This window comes from Lepus europaeus, chromosome 17 (assembly GCF_033115175.1).
Source record: "Lepus europaeus isolate LE1 chromosome 17, mLepTim1.pri, whole genome shotgun sequence".
Lineage (NCBI taxonomy): Eukaryota > Metazoa > Chordata > Mammalia > Lagomorpha > Leporidae > Lepus > Lepus europaeus.
This window is the reverse complement of record NC_084843.1, coordinates 67,886,188-67,902,326: the sequence shown is the minus strand read 5'-3', so window position 1 is coordinate 67,902,326 and position 16,139 is coordinate 67,886,188. Positions and strand designations below refer to the sequence as shown.

The window sequence follows — 16,139 nt, the reverse complement described above, 5'->3', positions numbered from 1 at the left end:
CCTTCGGGGCTCCCCTTCGGGCAGGGGCAGCCCCGTCCAGGCGCTGGCCTGGACGCCCCTCCAGCTTCCACAGCCCCGCGAGGGGCCCCGACACACACACCCCTCCGCGGTCCCCGCCGTGCGGCGCGCCGCGGTCCCCCGGGCGATTCCCAAACAACTTAACCGCGCCCCCACCTCCCGCTCACAAAAGTGTGTGTTTTCCCTAGAAATTCAGATGCACAACTCAACGCCACCGCCGCTTGCCACCCCGAAGCCCCGCGCCTGCCCCGAGACTCCCGTCCGCGCGGGCGCACAACTTCGCGTCCCCACACACAGGCGCCCAGGGATGTCGAGGCGGTCCGTCCCCGGCCCTTCGCTGCCTCCTCAGAACCCCGGTCCTGCCCGGCCCCGGGCGAGCGTGCGGAGCGAGGGCTGGGGGTGCGCCGGCGGGAGGCGGGCACCCGGTCCGTGCGCGCCCAGCCGCACTCACGCCCCGCACACCCGGCGAGCCCCGGCCCCGGCGCGCAGCCCGAGCCGGCTCCGAGCAGCTTGGCGATCGCCGACCGCCTGGGCCTCCGTCCCCGGCCGCCACGGGAAGCGCAAGCCGAGTTGGCGGCGCCAAACCCCTCGCCGCGCTCGCCCGACCGCGGCGGACCCTTTAAGGGAGAAGCCCCAGCAGCCAGCACCCCAGGCTCGCGCCCAGAGAATCCGCGGGAAGCGGGAGGAAGCCCCGGGGCCAGCGGGCGCCGGGCTCCGGCCCCAAACTTACCGGGCGCTGCGAGCCCCGCCGCCGCCGCCGCCGCTGGAGGACGCGCCGCTGCTGCCGCTGCTGCTGTCGCCGCCGCCCGGCAGGGCCGGCTCGGGCCGGGAGGAGCGCAGCGAGGGCGCCGAGATCCGCTCGGCTCCGGCTGCGGTTGCTGCTCCGCGCCGGCCGGGGCTGGGGTCACCGCGCTGCGCCGACGCTGCTCGCTCGCTCGCTCGCTCCGCCGCCCGGCCGCTCGCTTTTTTAATGTCCACAGACAGTGGAAAGGAACTCGGCGTTAGGGGGTAAGTGAATCAACTCGCCCGGAGCCGAGCAAGTTGAAGTGTCAGATTACATTGGCTATTCTATTTCCAAAGGGCCCCGCGCCGCCGGCCGCCCGCAAAAGCCGGCGCGGAGCGAGCCCGGAGCGGAGCGCCGCGCCGCCGCCGCCGCCGCCGCCTGCGCCGTGCGGGGCTCCGCTCGGCTCGCGCTCTGCGCTCCGGCCGCGCGCGCTCTTTCCCCTTTCTTTCCGCCTCTCCTCCTTCCTCCTGGCCTTCCCGTTCCCTTCTTTCGCTCGCTTTCTTCCTCGCCCTACCGTAGGGGCGCTCTGCACGCTTGGCGAAACCCTCTGGGCTCCGAGCGGCTCCGCTCCGCGGCGGCCCCGCCCCCCGCCAGCCGCTCGCTCACCTCTCTCTCTCCCTCTCTCTCTCTGTCTCCTCTCCCCTTTCCCCGCCACCCCCAGCGCCCCCCGCCCAGGGAAGTTTGGGGACGAGAAGAAAGGCCGAGCCTGGGACGGGACCACTCTGGGGAGGAAGCCAAACCCCTCGGCTCACCGGCGCGCCCCCAGCCCCTCGCGCCTGGAGTGCACGCGGGGCCGCGGGCGCTGTCAGGTACACGAATTGGGGGTGCGCGAGTTGCCGACAACATCTCCAAACCCTTTCCTGGAAGAGACTTTGGGCTTGTTTCTAAAGCCCGGGAGCTGGCGGGTGGGAAGAGAGGTGCCCCCCCCCCAGCACCACCACCACCACCACGGGCGATGTCGGGGGGGCGGCGGGGACGCGGTTCCCCAAACGTCTTGGGAGGAGCGGGGGTGCGGTGCGGACGGGCCGTCCCCAGCACCCGCGCAGTCCGGGGGCTCCGGGCGCCCCGAGGCCCGGAGGGGAGCGCCTGGGGCGCTGTGCGCGCGGGCGCTGTGGAAGCGGCGGGCCCCGGGCCCTGCGCCGGGCCCCGGGCTCGGCACTGGCCCCGGGCTGGCAGAGAGCGAGGGCACTCACAAAGTGCAGCCGGGTGCGCCCACTGGCGGGGTTCCCTCCGCAGATCCGCCCCCAAGAGCATCCGAGCGCGCGCCCACTTTGGCTCGCGTCCACTGTCGCTCCCGCGGGGACGCCGGTACCGGCGGCCCACACCTCGGCGCCCGCCCCTCACACTCCCGCACACTTTCCGTCAACTCCGCCCGCGTACAAGGCCGCAGCAAGCCCACAAGCTGACACGCCGTGGCATATGACCCCCCCACCGCGCGCACTCGGAAAACAAAACACGGAGCGTTTCCCTGTGCACGCACACAGACACACGCCCTGCCCCCGCTTCCTCGTCCACGCCCCTTCCTCAAGGACCCCCACCGCCGACCCGCGGCCCCCTCGGTCCGGGTCACAATCAGCGCCCCCGTTGGACACGCGTGCGCGCGCACGCTCGCCCCTCCCGGGGCAGGCGGGGGCGGCTCGGGCCCCGAGCCCGCTGCGGGGTCCAGGTGTGGCTGCGACTCCGCGCTCCGCGTTTTGCGAGCCGCCGCGGTGTCGGAGGCGAGGCGAGGAAGGGAGCTGGAATAACAAAGGCAAGTTGGGGAGAGCGCAAGGGGGCGCAGCCCCGGCCGGGCCGCGGGGGGAGCCCCGCTCGGCCGGGGCTCTGCGGGCTGCGGGGTCGCGGGCGCCGCTAACCGGAGGTGGGGAGGAAGGATGGGGGGCGAGGGGCGGGGCCGTGGTGTGACGTCAGAGAACAATGACACCGCCGGGGGGCGGGCGCGGGGAGGCAGCCGGGGCGGGGGTCTCCCCCGGGGCTGGGGCGGGCGGAAGAAGTCCTGGCCCAGCGGGGGCCTCTGCCTGCTGGACGGGGCCCGCACGGGAGCGCGGACGTGCCTCTCAAACGAGCGGGTCGCCGGGGCCTGGTGGGCGGTGACCAGAGCGGATCCCAGGCCGAGGAGGATCGGAGCTGGGGGAGCAGGCCGGAGTGAGCCCCCCACCACAGACCCCCATTTCCGAACATCCTTTGGAGGTCTTCTCTGACCTCGGCTTGAACTCCTTCAGGGCCAGAGAGATCACTCCTTCGAGCACCGAGGGAGAAGAGGCAAAATGAATTGGCCAGCCTTGAATTCTTTCTCAGGGCCGGCTGGCCGGTGGTCTGACAGCGGCCTGGAATTCCTGCGGGCTCCTCGGTCCACCGGGGCTGCAGAGCCGCGAGGCGCGCCAGAGGGAGCCTGTTTGATTTTCCCAGAGGAATGTCTGCCTCCCTCTGTGTTAGGGCAGCAAGGGAGGGCACTCTGGGGGGGTTCGGCCCAGTCCCTGTCATGTGGACCGTGGTCACCACTGGGCTCCCCCCACCCACTCACAGGTGGCAGAGGATGATCCCTGGGGAGGGCGGGTGGGATGAAGGCATTTGCAGATCTCCAGGGCCCTGGGGGAGGCTTGGTCCCAGCACATTCCTGTGGGTGGACGCCCCTCCTTCTCAGCCTGTGGGTGGCCCCAGTGCACAGGTAGGGGCAGGGGGGAAAGGCCTGGCAGGGGCCTGGAGGGTGGGCGTTCAGCGGCAGCTGTCCCATCTCCAACAATCCTCAGCCTTGCAACAGCTGAAAGCAGCCACATCCCAGGGTCAAAACCCCAGGAGAGAAAAGCCAGCTCCAGCTGACACCTAAGCCAGTTTATTACCTTGATGTCCACCTAGGTCAGGATGGCCTGGCCCTCTTGAGGTTTCTGTCCAAATCCTTCAGTGAGTAAGCAGGCTGGCCACCTCCAGGAAGTTGGGGGGGGGAGGTGCAAGGGACCTGGGGTTGTTGGGTCAGATTCAAAAGCCCCTGTCCAGAAACCACCCCCAACCCTCAACAGCCCCATATTTATATCTTGGAAACCAGGAAGTGGTTACAGAGGGGTGAGGAGCCATGCAGGACCCATGGTTGGTGGGATGGAGCCAGGGGTAAATTCCAGCTCACCTCAGCTCTGCAAGCATGGTGGTTGATGATGGCAATTCTGAGAAACCCGACCAGGTCGCTGGCTTGGGTGCCTCTGGGGTCTTGGAAGAAGCTCTGATGTTACTGCCCACTGCGTGTTGGGAACCCTGCTGAGGGTCCCAGGAGCATTCGCTTATGGGATTCTCACTTTGCCTTGAATTGGGTGCCCCTTCCATCCCCCCTTCCAGAGAGAGCTGGATTGTGAAGTACCTGGACGGGGTTCTTTGGGCTGCGTGCTTATCCGAGTTTCTGTGCTTCTCTGTGCCTCTGTAACCAGGGTCTCCGGGCAGCCATCAAGGCTTCATTGGCGGGAGGTGTGGGGGTGTCCTGTGCCCCCAATCTCAGAGGCTCAGCCTCTCTGGCCTGCAGGTAGAGCAAGGAGGAAAGTGCCATCGTGTGCTAGTCTCTGGGAGACTGAAGGTACATCCCGCTCAGCCAGGGCAGGCACGGAAGAGGCAGCTTCAGTGCCCATTAAGAGAGTCTGGCTACATGGTACTGGCCTTAAGGTGCCATTGCTGGGCACGACTTGCACCCCACTTCCCAGCAGACTCCAGGGCTGTCAGTTCCTCTGCTCCTGGGGAGACAGCCAGAGAGGGCCAGTGCAGCCTGACCGAATTTCAGGAGGTAGGAAGTCCAGGGACAGGAAGAAGGCATTAGTAGAAGGCCTTCCTGTGCCTGGTACAGTGAGCTTGACCTTGTGCAGTGGGCTGGGGCCTGTCCAGGAGCTACCTTCTCTGCCTCACTTCTCCACGCCCCCAAGGGAGCTGGAAGACATCTGAATCGGTTCTTGAGAGGCAGGAGAAGAGTCACACTTGCGGAGTGCTGACCGTGCGACAAACACTCGAGGAGCTCTCTCTTGGTCCCCTACCTCCACGGGCAGGTATGGGGAAGAGGCTAAGAGGGACCAAGAGCAGGCTCCAGTTTGGCCTGGGCATGGGGGTTGTGAGTGGGGCCTTGCCCTCCTCTCACTGCCAGGTGAAGGCGACCTTTGGGTGCTCTGGGGTGGAGTGCAAGCCTCCAGCCCCGTCTGCTGGGATGTGCATTTCATCTTGATGGCTCGGTCAGCCCCTGCTCACCTGCATCTCTGAGCCCTGCATCTCCTAGTAGGTGAGCAGTTGGGTCCAGCAGAGAGGGGCTCTGTCCCCCACTCTGCTTCCTCCACCTCTTCCTGCCCTCAGATTTCCCCTTCTCTCTCTGAGCCCGCCCTTCCCAACACCAGGCCTTGGCTCTCAGAGCCCTACCCCAGCAGGCCGTCTTCTGCTGCCCCATCATGGAGCTGCATTGTGTGGTTCAAGACCCAGCTCAATTATCACCTCTCTTATCCAAGGGAGGTCCTCAGAGTCCAAGGAGAGCCTGCCTGGCTTGCTGTGTGGCTCCAGTCTGTCATACTCTCTGTGCCTCTGTGCAAGGTCTCAGGGCTGTCCAGTGGCACATTGGCCCCTGTAGTCTGTGGGGCTGAGCTGCCATCTGCTTAAGGGTCTGAGAGTGCTCCCTTTGGTGGAAGGGGGACAGAGAATCCTGTGGACATGGAGGCTGCTGTCTAGGACTAGAACTGTCCGGGACTGGGACTAGGTCACGGCTGGCATGTCTTGCTTCAAGTGGCACCTGTCACCTGCTGAGCCTCACAGGTGAGTAGACCAAGCCCCCAAGGAAGTGGCGGCTTTCTCAGGGCCACAGCACGGGCAGTGCCAGGGCTGGGAGGAGAGCTAGGTCTCTTCATCCTGTGTGTGCTACATCCTGCCGAGTAGCAGCCTGGGATTGCCATAGCCAGCACTGGCAGGACACAAGACCAGAGGAGGACCACGGCTCTGCCCTGCCCCTGACAGCCCTGGACCCTGACCTGAAGAGGGGAGGAAAGATCTTCTGGCCTGGACATTCAGCCTGCTCGGACATTCAAGGCTCAGACCCCCTTGTCCTGACCTTGTGTGGCAGCCACTCTGGGTGGTTTCCAGAATCGTTAGCATTATGTGCACGCTCCTGCCTCCCTGCCTGTGCTGATGCTCCTGCTACCCCCTGAGACGCACCCGCCCAGCCTTCAAGGCTGCATCGGTGGCCACCTGCTGCGAGCCTGCCCAGCGTCCTCTCCTGGAGCTTCTGCCGATGTGTTCTCAGCAGCCCCATGCCATTGGCCCTGCCTCTAGCATCAGTGTCATGGTCACAAGCCGTTCTTAGCATGTGCTGGGCACCAAGGGGTTCACATACCCAAACTCCTCTGATCCTGATCGGAGCTGAGGCTTAGTATGCAAGTCTCCATTTCACAGATAAGAAAACTGAGGCACAGTGCAACACCTGGCGGGCTAGAATGTGGTGTGTCCCCACCTCCCCAGGGGGGTTGCAGGCTGTAGGATAGCCCACTACTCCATCCTACCATCCAGCACAGCTCCTGGGGCTGACAGTACAGTGGGAGCTGTGGGGACACACAAGGATGACCAGAGCCAGCCCTCCAGGGGCCCATGGGCTCTCAGAAAGGACCGCCCATTCCCAATGCCATTGTGAAGAGTTTGGGAGAAGGAGAAGACTTGGCCAAGAATGGGACTTCAAGGCAAGCTCTGGTGGGGGCTATAGAGAAACCGTCCAGAGCAGGACATGGACCTGCCCAAGGTCACACAGCCAGCGCGGGACAGCAGTGAGGCTGCGACCTGGGACGCCCAGAGTGACCCGCCTTGCTGCACCTTGCAGCCAGCTGTGTGGCCCTGTAACTCGGCTCTTTTTCAAGGACACACGGTCCCAGACGCCTCCACGATGCTGAGCTGCTCAATGAGTGGCACTGGTCCTTCTCCCCCCGCTATTAAAATGAAAAAAAAAAAAAAAAAAGAAGAAGAAGAAGAAAGAAAGAAATCCAGGCATTGTTCCTGACTGCAGCTGGTGCCAACCAGAATCCCGCCGAAGAGAATGGAGCCGAGAGCCTGGCCGCCCAGGGGCCTGGCTGCTGGCACAGACGCTTTCTGTTTTGCTTCCCACTGGGGGCCCGGGCTGACGTCGGGCCCTCCATGGTCGCCCTCCACCTGCCTCCCTGGCCCCGCTTTGCAAAAATCAGATACCGCTTGGGAGGGCTGGAGGAGCACTGCCAGCCCCAGCTTTCCCTCCTTGTCCGCCCGCAGTCTGGGGGTGAGCTGGGCTCCCCCTCTGGGCCAGCCTGGCCCCAGACCCTGCCAGGAGGGGACTGGGGACGCCTGTCTGGGAGAGTTACCTAAATCCCTCCTCCTTGGAATCATTTGAAACTCTGGTTTGGTTCCAGGATGTGTGAGGATTTTCCACCCCACCCCCACCTGACTTGGCAGGTGCCACAGGGCTCAGCTCACACATTAAGGCCATTAGCAGTGGTGATGGCCTGGGGGGTGGGAGGGGAGGCCAATAGGATCAACAGCTCTCCAGGGACAGAATCGCCCTTTAAAGTCCTGGGTTTGGCTTCTCCCTTCGGTCTTAGGAGGAAAAGCACTCCCCAGACTATCCCTTTTGCCTTCATGAGTTTGTCTCCCCTCCTCTGCCCCTTTGTGTGAGCTCTGTCTTACACACATCCCCTGCCCCCAGGCCGTGAGCTGCCCTGACCCAGACTACCCCAAACATCAGCCCAAAGAGAACAACATCCCGGCCACCAGGACCCCTTGAGCTGACTCTGCTCCCGGAGCAGCTTCCCGATCTCCCCTCCTCCTCCCACGGCACAGCACTTTAGTTTGTCAAAGTACTTTGCATCTGATGTGAGTGCCGCAGCCAGCCACGAGAGGCAGGTAGAGATTGCACAGCCCACTGTGGAGAAATAGAGTGGGCACTCAAGAATCCTTGGGCGTTGGACCTGGGTTATGCAGCAGGAGGGCAGCTCTGGGATTTGAACTCCAGTCTTTTGATTCTGTGTAAGTAAGCAGAAGCAGAGACCCAAGCACTGAAGGTCCCAGAGGGCAGTGGTCCCAGGGGATAGGGTCTCAGACAGATTCCTTCATAGGGGGCTTGCCGTATGTCGCATCTCCAGCAGTGACGAAAGCAAGTTTGGTGCAGTTGCCACAGAGCTCATATCCCAGTGGAGCAGACAGACAAACTGCGCAGGCTGATCAGCCTGTGTGTCGTGTAGGAGACCTGGACAAGGAGGCTGGAGACACGGGTTCTAGTTGCGATATTGTCTCGGACTCGCTGGGTGACACTGGCCTCGGTGCTCCACCTGGGAGGTCGGCCAGCATGTGGCTCCTCACACAACTTCTCAGGTCCCTGCCCTACTTGCTGCTTCTGGGTCAAGTGGTTAATGATTTCCTGGCACGAAAAATCACCCTGATTTCGTGTTTTCTTAAACCCAACTTCCCAGAGGCTCTTGGAGCCAGAAAGGGGCTTCTGAGGTCGTGTGACCTGAGCCCCTAACTAAGCAAGGACCCCCAGGCCTTGTCCTCCCAGAAGGTGACGGTCCTGGCTGGTCCCCTTCTAGGGAGCTCGGCCCCTCCCGGGCAGACCTCTGCCCAGCTGCTGGTAAATGTTTAACATCTGGCTCTCCGAAGCGGGGAAAACCTAATGTGTAGTATTTGACGACTTCCATCGTGTAAATACTCCCACGATGGCCAGTTTCAAGCTGCCAACCCAACAGCCGTCGGCTCACGTGTTCCTGAAAATGTGGCAGTGGCTCTCGGGAGCTGGGACACGCAGGCCCCAACACGCCGCTGCCTTGTCCAGCTTTACTTGCTGCGAAGTTCTTCCTGGCATGGAGTGAAACGTGGCGATTGTCAGGCACTCTGGGCGAAAATTCCCGAGCTCCTTCTTGGGGCCGGGGCATCACGGGGCGAGGGGGAACCTCAGAAAACCCCTCAGACAGTGGGGCGCTGCAGCTCTGGGGCCTGTGTCCCTGAGAGAGGGTGAAGCTCCCAGGCAAAGTGGGGTCGCGTCGGCCTGCCTCTCTCCTGGCCTGTCCCTCTATCTCCTCTCCTCCCTTCCTTTCACAAATATTTGCTGGGCTCCTGTGACATGTCAGGCACTGAGCTAGGGCCTGGGGTCACAGCACCCGCCTCTGACTTGGCCCCGGCATCGACCCCCTCCCATCTTGCTCGTAGCCCTCGGATGCTGCCCCCTCCCAGGCCCGTCTCGACTGCCCCTGGCCACCCCCTCCCCGGCAGCAGGCAGGCTCCTACCCTCGCAGTGCCGTCCTCCACCCTGTTTGGCATTTAGCACTCTCCACCTTGGATTACAGCTATTTGTGTGCGCAGTTTATCTCCCTGCCAGACCGAGAGGCAGCACGGGCCTGTTTCACAGTGTGGACTTTGAGCCGCATGCACACGACCTGGCCCTCCTTCCCAGCCCCGTGAGCCCGTGAGGAACTCACATGGCCCTGATGTCCTCAGTTGCTTTATCTGCACGTTGGGACTGGTGGGAACTTAGGCCGAGGTGGTGCCAGCCCGTAGGTGGGATTAGAAATGTGGGCCTCCTTTTCTGCTCCTTTCTGGACCCCCCAGCCTCTTGTGGACAGAGGCTGTATCTGGTGTTAGTAGTCTCCTGGTTGGTCTTTTTTTTTTTTTTTTTAAATATATATATATATTTATTTTAGTTGAAAGAGTGATAGCTCAGCGGGGTGTGAGAGACGCAGAGAGAGATCTTCTACCCACTGGTTCACTCCCCAGTTGGCACAGGCTGGGGCTGGTGCAGGACAAAGCCAAGAGCCTGGCATTCCATCCAGGTCTCCCACACAGGCACAGGGACCCAAACACTTGGCCAACGTTTACTGCTTTCCCAGGCACAGTAGCAAGGGAGCTGGATCAGAAGTGGAGCAGCCGGGCCACCAACCATGACTCCAATATGGAGTCCCGCCCCTCCTGGTTCTTGTGGTAAGAACTCAGCCTTGTTAACTTGTTTCAACCTTGCAACAACATTGTGGCATTGAAGCTATTACTCCCGTGGACAGATGAGCAATCTGAGCATACAGAAGTCTCATAGCAAGGCCAAGATCACACAGCCAGTGAACAGGAAAGCTGAGAATTGAGTCCAGATACGCTCCACACTCTGGCTGGTGAGCCCTGTTACAGGGTCTACACAGGTGGCTTCTGGAACACACGCTCTACATGTGTCCCCATGGTGCCCTCCAGCCTTTGGGCATCCTGTGTGCCCTCCAGGACTGCCCAGCAGGTGAGATCGTTAGCCCTGACGGTTCTTGGGGAGAGGGGATTGAGAATTCACCAATGGATAAGGCAATCAGAGGAGGGCTCCTGGAAGAAGAGACATTTGCTGTGGGCCTTGACAAATGAGGATTTGGACCAGGATGGACAAGGTGGGAGGAACAGCAGCAGCAAAGGTATGGAGATGGCAGGGTGTCTCAGGCTCATGGGTTCTGGTGAGGGGGACGGAGCAGACATTGTGCATGTGGGGACAGGCATACCAGTCACCAGGCCTCTGGTTGAGGAACGGCTAAGGGAACCGTGTCACTGCCCTGACAGCCAGTGCACACCCAGAAGAGCTGAAAGCCAGCTGTGTCTCTCTCAGAGCCACAGTGGAACCTTGCTTCTCTACAAGCTGCTCTGAGAGTCCAAAGTCCTGTGTTCCTTCCATTTCTCAGTTTCCCCACCTGCAGAATGGGCCTGAAGAGTGCACCCTGAGAGCTGGATGAAGGATAAAACAGGGCTGGGCAGGGCATTGCCTGCTGTTCCCAGGTCAGGAGGTGAGTAGAAGGTATTGGGGGGGTCATGGGGAGAGGGAGAGCAGGAAGCTGGAATGGGAGGGGTGAGGTGGGAGGCGCCCGTGGGCACGGCCAGTGGGAGCCAGGTCTGCCAAGGTCGTTGGCCCAGGTTGTTGGCCCTGTACCACACGCTGTCTCTTCTGGGCACTGCCAAAGGCTGCCGCGCTCTTCAGGCTCAAAGCAGTCTGCACACAAAGGCTTTCGAGGGGGCAGCTCTGGGCTGAGCGCAGTCACTCTGTGCACCCAGTTCAGCCTGGCCACGGGGCCCCTCCAGGTAGCAGTCACTGTGCTAATGCATCCTTGGAGAGCATGCACTCCACCGCAGAGGGCTGTCTTCCGTCTACTGCTAGGTTTATAGCAGAGGGGAGAGAGCGCATTCTCAGGTTGATACCCTAGATGCCCACAAGTGGGCCGCCCTGAAGCCAGAGCCAGGAACACAGTCTCCGCGTGGGTGGCAGGGGCCCAGTCACTGCGCAGGGCTGTCTCCTGTGCTTGCCCCGTATTCGCCACACTGTGGGCACCCTCGTGTCAAATAGGGAACCTGCGGCACAGAGAGGTTCCGAAAGGTGGTCCCACAGATTCCACGGCAGATGAAGCCCCAGGGATGGGGCAGCCCTGGGAACCTGGGGGTGGTCGTCGGGACCCCCTGCCAGCCATTTCTCTCTGGGAAACAGCACGATGCTGAGTCCCACTGGCGCCTCCCCTCCTGCTCATTTCAGGGTGTCAACTCCCGGTTCATACCTCCATCCTCCGTGTGTGTGCACACTCAGCACCAGGGGCTCCCAGGCCCTCGCACGCACTCACAAGGCTCACACACACACACACACACAAGCATGGACTCACAGACATGTCTGAGGGGAGTTCAATTTAAAGAAAATAGAAATAAAATAATTTTACTTTGATGCAAAACCAATTTGGGACATCAGGACCTATGTAAGGTCTCACTTCATACAAAATGCATATTATGAAAAAGCTACATGAATTTCAAAATGTTTTGTAGCAAAAGAAACTTATCTTTTAATCCTATTTCCATGAACTTAAAGAAAAAAAAAAGATTGATTTATTTGAAAGGCAGAGTGACAGTGAGAAAAGGAGGGGGGGACTGGTTCACTCCGCAAATGGTTGCAACAGCCAGGGCTGATCCAAGCCAAAATCTGGAACTCCATCCAGGTCTCCAAGTGGGGTGGCAGGGGCCCAAGCACTTGGGCCATCTTCTGCTGCTTTTCCAGATGCCTGAGTAGGGAGCTGAATGGGAAGTGGAGCAGCTGGGTTGCAGGATGCTGGTGTCCCGGCGGCAGCTTAACCCTTGGCATCACCACGCCAGCCCCTCCGTGAACTTTTTGAAGTGCCCTCAGGGATGTACAGGCTCTGTACCCACTCTGCCACCAATGCACACACAGGCACGTGGAGGCTTCAGGACCCCTGGGTACTGAAACTCACCCCCCAGCACCCACACGCCCCGTGCCCAGAGTGACAGCCACACACGCCAGGCTCGGGTGTACCCATGCAGCAGGGGGCTCTGTGGACTCTCCCTGCATCCCTGGCCCAGGCTCCAGCCTCTACAGACTTTTCCGGCAGCCCCTGTGTCTTCATTCCTATCCCTGTAAGCCCAGGACCCCAGCGTGCATGCGTGCCCAAGGGCTGTGTGGTCACTACAGGTCCCGCCCAAATCTCTGCCTCTGCGGGTGGAAGGAGGTGCCCCTCCCCCAGGCCAGGCCTGCTCCCGGGGCTGACGAAGGAACAGCAGGAAGAGCCCAGTGAATTAATCCTGGCCTCCCCTCCTCCAGGCTCACTGTGATGCTAATTTTCCCCGCCTTTGATCCTCGATCCTCACTCCCCAACCCCGGCCCGAACACGGCCCGAACACCGAACTACAGCCAGCGCTTAGCCTGCCAGAGATTAGGGCTGCCCGGGGAGAGGCCCTGGGGCTGTCCCCACACACAGCAGATTGGGGTTTTACCCCTGGGGAGGAGTCTTGGAGATTAGAGCCCTGGTTACTGACCTAGCACTCATTGTAGTGTCCTCTCTCCTGCCAGGCCTTTCTCGGTCTCTCCTGTCCAGGGGCGGCTTCTGCAGTGGAGCAGAGAGAGACCAGGGAGAAAAGACTCCTTGTCTCCCCTGGGGTGCGGTGCAGCCAGGCCCAGCCCAGAGCACAGATCCTGCGACCTCTGCTTCCACCCTGTTTTCCACTGTGGGTCTTTGTGTGATTGTTGTTTAAAGCAACAGCTGTGCAGCATTCACCCGGTGCCAAGGGCTGTGCTGTCGTGGACATCAGCTCCTACCATCGTCACAGCATCTCTGTTACAGGTGGGGCAACCGCTTCGTGTTCCTGCAAGGTCAGTGGTGATATCTGACCATACCCAGGCCCTGGGCTGACCAGGGTCCCTCACTGTCCAGAGGGGCTGCCATGACCCAGGCAGGGGACTGGAGCTGGGCCCTGACCCATACACGGGGTTGACTGGGCACTCACTTCTACCTTCGCGTCTACACCAGGCCTCGTTCCAGAAATGACTAGAATCTTCCATGAACTCTTTGGCGCTGAGGCAAGAGTCCAGCCCCTGGGCTGCCTCTGAGCAGGGAATAGGGCAGCCTCGAGGATGCCAGGCTCAGGTCATCCGTCCTCCCTGCCAGCCAGGCCGCATGACAGCCCCGTAAATGTGGGCATAAACGCAATGAAAGTGTTTATTACATTACATTTCATGCATATAAAAGACTGTGCGTGAGCCACAAAGCACATGAAAATGAATGCCCATGACCCTCTCTGTAACGACCTGGGCATTGCGGCACCACCTTTTCCGGCCCCCTCCTTCCGGGGAGGTGGGAGGGGGACACCCCCTTGTCCTTCCTCTTTCTTTAGCACCTGGATGGGGATCCTGGAGCTGACTGCACTGCTGAGACCTTGAACTCTGGCCCTGTTTGAAAGGGAAAGAGCTACCTATGTTCTTGCCTTCCAGGACCCACTTGCACCCCTGATCTCCCTCCCTCCGGTGCCGTGTATCTGCCCCCCTTGGCCCCCTCCCTCACTGTGGTGAACTCCCTTCTTCCTGGTACAGCCGTGGCACAGGTGGGAGTCAGGCAGATCCTGGGTGCTGCTGTCATGCACTCACCCGGGCTGCTCCCTCCCCTGGGATGCCCTTCCCACCTAGGCTGCTCAGGGACCCTGGCTTTTTTTTTCGGGGACCAGATCCAAGGGTTCATTTTGGGTGCCCTTCCCTGTGACCCCTCCTCCCATCACCCTTGGCAGAGGTGGCTCTGCCTTCCTCTGCCTCATCAGAACCCTTGTCCCAGGACACTTGTACAGGTGGCTGGAAAGGTAGCCTTTGTCCCCAGATGCCCCCAAAGCAGCTGCTCCCTGAGTGAAGGCCATGGAGTCGGAGGGCCAGTGGCAGCGGTGTGCAATCCTATGTTTCCTCCAGCATCCTAGCCAGTTTGCTGCATGGCCTGCCGGGGCCAGGGCTGGGGCTGCACTCTGCCCCTCTGCTGTGTCTGTACAGATCTGTGACGATAGGACACAGGTGTGCAGTTTAGTGAGCCTGGTGGCAGGAAGGCACCAGGTCGCGCCTGTGCTTGCACACACACACACACACACACACTCATGTACTGATCCACGGTGCCAAACCACAGGCCTCATGGAGCATCCGGGGCACATCCTTGTCCTGCTTCAGCTTCCACTCCCAGACAGGCCTGCCTTCTCTCTGCCCATCACATGGCACGCGTTATGAAGAGACTGAGGGGTTGGGGCAAAGCAGTGTGTGTGGCCGCTGGCCCCCGAGGGGGCAGGAGTGACTAAGGACCACGAGCCGTGTTCGTGTCCCAGGGCCCCTGCACGGTACCCCTGAAAGCTGGTGCCGCTGCCTGCGCTTCTCGGCCTGGGACCCTGAGGGGCCGAGGCCAGTGAGTCAGCAGTGACAGTGAGACCAGCAGCCCTGTGGCCGGTGTTCAGTTCTCCATGAGTGCTGGATGGTAAAAAGCCTGCCAGAAACCCCTGCTTCTGGGAAAAAAGCTGGTATTGGGAGGACCCCACATCCTCCCTTTTACTCACTCCCTTCTCCCCTGCTGGAGACTACTTGGGGGCATTTGCTTGAGCCTCCAGTAGGGAGGCGCCATAGCTGTTAGCAACCAGCAGGGATTAAGGGCAAATCTGAGCTGAGTCATACTGGACAAGACCAGAAAGTGTGAACTGGGGACCGGGTTGCTACTGCCCCCCAAACATACCATGCATGCACAGACACAGCACTGTTGCCCCACACAGACACCCCATGCGTGCACACACATGCGTGTACACACATGCCACATGCCACATACACGCGTGCACACACATGCGTGTACACACATGCCACATGCACACACGTGCACACACATGCCACATGCACACACATCATAGGTGTGTACACACATGCCACATGCATGCACACAAAACACATGCCGCATGCACACACATACACACACATCGTGCACCTGAGCTGTGAGAGGGGCCATGACTGTTACCATGTACAGTAAGTGCAGGCCCTCTGCTCCCCAGCCCTCCTTGCTCCTTTCACTCAGGCTACCCCCACAAGGGACCTAAGGCTGCCAGCTTTCCTGCCCCTCCGTCTGAGATGAGCTCAGGTGTGACCAAGTGCCCCCTTCAGGTGGCAGGTGGCAGGGCTTCTTAGCCGAGGACCTCTGCCTCTCCCCCCAGCACCCACATATGGCCGGGAGACCCCAGGTGAAGGGTCTTTGCGGAGTGCAGCTGGCACTGTGCCCAGCAGTTGCAGTCTTGGGCTGTGGCCTCTGATTGCCTTGGGAAGAATCTGGGGTCCTTTGATTCTGGCTGGGGGTTGTGGCTGCTGCTTCACCTCACAGCTCAGCCCCAGGCCTGTCCAGAGGCATGGTGTGCAGAGACAGCGGGGCCAGCCCAGGCCGGGGCCCAGCAGATGGCAGCGGGGCTGGTCAGTGCTTGGTCTTGTCGGTCCGGGCCTGGCCACTCAGTAGGATTTGGGCCTGCCTCGTGGAGGAGAGCCTGAGTCCCAGTCCTGGCATTGCCTCGCCAGCTGCCAGCTGGGTGGCCTTGGGCATGTCGCTGGCACACCCATCCCAGGGTCACGTGGGACGAGAGTGAATGGCAAGAGTGATGGCACATCACAGGGCTGTGTCTCCTTGGGCATGCTGGATGGAGCGGCCAGGTCCTGAAGACTCCCATGGGCCCCTGTTCCTGGACTGCCCGCCGCAGCACCCGGCCTCCAGCGAGGCTGAGAGGGGAGAGCTGTGTTCACGCGGGGCCACTCCCCAGAGCCTGCGTCCGCCCTCCCCGCCCAGCCCCTGGCTGCCACGTTGCAGAGCTCTCCCTTGGGAAGTGCGGGCCCCTTAGAAGCTGGGAAGTGTGCACAGGAGAGCCAAGGGCAGCCTGGACTCGAGGTGTCTCTCCTGGCCCTTAATTACCCTTCATCACCCACAGGTGGGATTTCCACTGGAAGAGCTGGAGAGAGGCGCCCACGCCGCCACCAGGGACCCGGTCTCCCCGTGGCCTCCGTGTGGCAGCCGCCAGCGCCGCGGTGGCACACGGCTCAGGTTTCTGATTT

The 16,139-nt window shown here is 61.3% G+C and overlaps 1 protein-coding gene across 4 annotated transcripts in view; it reads right to left on the bottom strand.

Annotated features, from left to right (window-relative positions):
• ZMIZ1 (zinc finger MIZ-type containing 1) overlaps positions 1-811 on the bottom strand; it is a 213,501-nt gene extending 212,690 nt beyond the window's left edge. For 3 of the 4 annotated variants that reach the window (XM_062215317.1, XM_062215319.1, XM_062215318.1), the window contains exon 1: positions 749-809. The gene's annotated coding sequence lies outside the window, so the exon portion shown is untranslated. Of the gene's footprint in view, positions 1-748 lie in introns of all 4 variants that reach the window. The other variant, XM_062215320.1, reaches the window with a different exon arrangement.
• Positions 812-16,139: the final 15,328 nt, after the last annotated feature.